At 40.5% G+C, this 4263-nt stretch overlaps 1 long non-coding RNA gene across 1 annotated transcript; it reads left to right on the top strand.

Annotated features, from left to right (window-relative positions):
• Nucleotides 1-946: 946 nt before the first annotated feature.
• Nucleotides 947-3907, top strand: LOC147147223 (uncharacterized). The gene is made up of 3 exons (XR_015086877.1): nucleotides 947-1051; nucleotides 3458-3530; nucleotides 3622-3907. It is a non-coding gene; the product is annotated as an uncharacterized LOC147147223 (long non-coding RNA).
• Nucleotides 3908-4263: the final 356 nt, after the last annotated feature.

The raw sequence follows: 4263 nt of genomic DNA, 5'->3' as shown, positions 1-4263 counted from the left end.
TGATGACGTTTCATGAGATCACAATGTCATAAGAACAGACAACAACGTAAACTGAGAAACAGCTTCTGTCAACATGTTCTGCTTTAGTGCGGACTAGAGAGCAAAGTTTGTAAGCAAACTTATAATGCTTTAGAGTTTACAAGTAATATTCTTTTTTACACACACCTGACATTTGTGCGTTTGCAATAACAGATTTAGACACAATTATTGGTAAGATGCAGCATGGAGGAGCCATTTGTGCTATGTTGACAGTAATTGTTCTGGTTTGATGCATCTCATTTTTATTCTGATGTTTCGGGTTCTGAGAAATACAGCATTCTGCATGGATTATACATGACATACTCTGATGTTACTTACCTAAAAAAACAAAAAAACAGATTCAGACACCTCCGTTTTATTTCTTATAAGTGTATAAAGGCCTTAACGGATTATATTTGACTTACACTTTCCACTGTGATTCAATCGTGGAATTACTTAAATGATGACTTTTAGAAAGGGAAGCAATATATCAGGACGGTAACAGTCAACGCAGGTCAATAACCTCCCGACACACGTGCTATTATTCATACATCCCCTCGCCGCACACGAATCCATACGGTCTCCCTTACAAGACATTCTGACAGCTCTATGAAAGCGCAGATCAAAGCATTGTGCACATGACAGGCTAAAGCGACCCAGTAGAAGAGCATTGATCCTTGCGGTTGAAGACTCGGGCCGAGTGATAACATTTCACAGCCAGACGAGCCGCTGCCACAACAATGCATGGCTGAGTGGACAGTGAGGCACTGACTATGATCAATGATGGGGAAAACACTACAGCAGATCATAGCGTGAGTGATCAGAGTGTCCTCGGGCAACAGAAAGGGCGGGGGGGGGTTCAACGAGCCCCTTGAAGAAACGTTGGCTTCAAGCAAAGCCACTGTTGTGTTGCAGATGATTACAGGCTCGGCTGCATTGCAAGGTGCATTAAGTGAAGGGGAATCTCAGCTTCACTCCATTTGTTTACCGCCCGCATCACGGAACACTCTCCGGATTCAAGAGATTGAAAATGGTAAGGAAGGAATCTGAAGGCAAGGCTTGAGTAAATCACAATGATGTTTTTTATTTGATCAAACTTGACTTTTTACAAACGCCGCAGGGAGGAGGTTACATCAGGATGCTTGTGCTCTTTGGGAGAATTGTGCATTGAACTTCTTTGACATCGCTCAACAAAATGTTATGCTCTTTGAAAGAAACACATTGATAGAGTGTTTTTAAAAAGCTGGATGGGTGTGGCTGATAATATACAAGTGTAATTGATCCATCCATCCGTTATCCAAACCGCCTATCCTCACAAGGGTCGCGGGCGTGCTGGAGCCTATCTCAGCTGTCTCCGGGCAGTAGGTGGGTTACACCCTGAATTGTCATGTCATGTCATCTTCCAAACCGCTTATCCTATATAGGGTCGCGGGGAGTTGCTGGAGCCTATCCCAGCCGTCAATGGGCGAAGGCAGACTACACCCCGAACTGGTCGCCAGCCAGTCGCAGGGCACACATAGACACTGTCACTGAGCGGGAATCGATCCCACGCTGCCCGCACACAACTCAGGCGTGTGTACCACTACACTATCAGCGGACTCACCCTGAATTGGTTGCCAGCCAATCACATGGCACACAGAGACAAACATCCGCACTCACAATCACACCTAGGGGCAATTTAGCAGAGCGCCCATCTGACGGACCGGTCTGCCCATTTTGTCGGCGATAAACGATAGACGGGAAACTTAAAAAAATAGTCAGACTAAGCAAAGTCGGAAGCCCATTTTTTCCCCATTTATGTAATCGTCTATTTTCACGTTGTGTTGGGTTCTTTTAAAACGAAACTAGCACTGTTCACTTCTGCGACACCACTGAGCCGCCTATATTAACTACCTTTACAACACTCGGGTCCTTTTTTTCTTTTTTCATGTGCGCTTCCTGCAGTAAAATTATATTTATGGGCATAGTCTGCTCTCTAGTGCTTCAACACATGTAATACCATGGATTACACTACAGGACGGACAAGAGACAAAGATAGATAGCAATTTTGTTTTGTTAACTAACTATTAATATTGAGTACATACCTTATCCCTTTGCATGCGAACTATGTCCTTGTCTGGGACATCTCGAGAGCGTAAACATCTCTCTTATCCGTCATTCATGTCAGCGTCGCACACTTATAGCTACGACCCAGAAGTGGAAGTCTTTCGTTCTCCTCCTAAAATAACATTTCATTAATTTGCAATCATTATTTTTGGGGGACGCAATAACGAAAATATGTTGAGTGCGGAGGCTTAATGCACAATAATGACAACTAGTCAACACTGAAAGAGTTTATTTCTTTGTGTCATGTCTATAAACAAAGTAAATCTACATCAGTTATTATAGACCAGGTTTACCTGAAATAATTTCCACAAAAGTATAACTTAAATTTACCATGACGGACGGAGCTAGGGTTACTTAGTGTCGCCAACTTTGCATATGTCACCATATGTAATGACCTCTTTCGCAACCATTTTCCAAAAATTGCCTTGTTTAATATTATGATTAGTAATTAAAAAGACTGTTGAGGATGTTTCCAAGTCCCCCTTTAGTAAAATTTGGACAAAACGTTTTGTTTTTTTGTTGACTATGTAAATAATTTTATGAGTATCTCTGTGAAAAGTGCTATGTAAATAAAATGGACTCATTTAAAACCAATGAAATATAGGCAATGTTTTGTCACATCAATACCCACCCTCGATATGGTGAGTTTTTGTCTGTTCCCGAAAAAGAACTACAGTACATGTATAATTTTTGGTTGGGTTTATTCCATTATCTTATTATCCCCAAGGGGTGTTTTTATCAAATATTTAAATGGTATTATCTGATTATATACAGTGGTCTAACTTTGTGATGCAGTCAAGACCGCACCAACCAAGGCCAAGACATTATCAAGACTAGAGAGGATCAAGACCAAGATAAGACCAATTCTATTGGAGGTTGAGATCGAGACAAGACCAAGAGTGTATATAACAATAAAAATCACACACCAAAAAAAAAAACAGAACAAAATGACCTGTGTCTTTTTTCTCATTACATTTGCAACAAAAATACATTTTGCTATGTTGTTTTTGAAAAAGTAAAATGAAACAAATCTCAAATCTATCTCACTGGAGACCTAGCTGAGCTTTTGGTCTTGACTGTTGTGCTTGGGTCAATGTGAACATTCACTTAAAATACATTGCCATAATATGTATTAAAATGCTTTGCAAAACTATATTTTAGTGGCTGAACATAATTTTAGATGCAAGTCACATCAATGGTTAGATTGTTTTCATCATTCTCCCGACACACCTAATGTGAGATCAAATTTTATAGCCTTTTTAAAATCACCTAATAAAGATGAATGCTTTTTTTCCCTGTACAATTTTTCATCGCATCGCTGTGCTTGTGACAGTCGGCTGCAATGGAAGGTGCTTTGTCAGCAGACCAGACATCTGGCAGAGGTCACTGCGAATCACTATACGAAGGTAAGAATAATACATAACGAACGTCTCTGTTGACATTTCTTCCCCTGAGTTCCTTTGCAGCAATTGGATAAAAGCTGTATATTATTTTTAGAAGGAAAATATGGAGGAAGTCAACACCTGGTCTCCAAACAAGATACCTTCATCAACCACCTCTGTCAGTTGGAGACTTGTGCCATGAGGGCCCAGTAAAGTAAAATGCAGTGTCCATTTAGCCTTTGCTCACGGACTGTCATTTTTGAAGACACAATTAAGGGAGGACTGTGAACCAGCACAGGAAAAATCGAAATAACTCATTTGCAAGGTGTTTTCTCCTGAAGATTTTGTTTTCCAGTTGGCAGTTCTGACACTCTTGACCCTTGACCATACAGTACCCTAAAGCCCGAAAATGTTTGGATATACACGTATTGTGTTCATAGATTATTTTTTTACAGCAGCCGTGGTGGTCACAAACTTATAGTATGAGGTTTTTCCAAGTCCAAACTGCAGTAATTTCTTTTCTTTCTCATGCTGTTACTTGACTTTCTCACTGCCGATCTAAGGTGGCCCTTAAGGTTCAGGAAGGCTCAATACTGGGTTGGTGTAAGAAGTTGGGGAAGGCAAACATTTGACCCATCCGGTCACAAACCTGTACTAGGCTACTGTGGTGAAGGCCCAAGTTCCCAAACTAGGACATTAACTCACAAAAATATATACACATTTAAAAAAATGAAAAATAACACATCCAACAGTAAGT

The sequence above is a fragment of the Filicampus tigris genome, chromosome 5 (assembly GCF_054856515.1).
Source record: "Filicampus tigris isolate MCC_2025a chromosome 5, RoL_Ftig_1.0, whole genome shotgun sequence".
NCBI lineage: Eukaryota > Metazoa > Chordata > Actinopteri > Syngnathiformes > Syngnathidae > Filicampus > Filicampus tigris.
The sequence above is the reverse complement of the archived record's forward strand: the minus strand, read 5'-3'. Positions and strand labels throughout refer to the sequence as shown.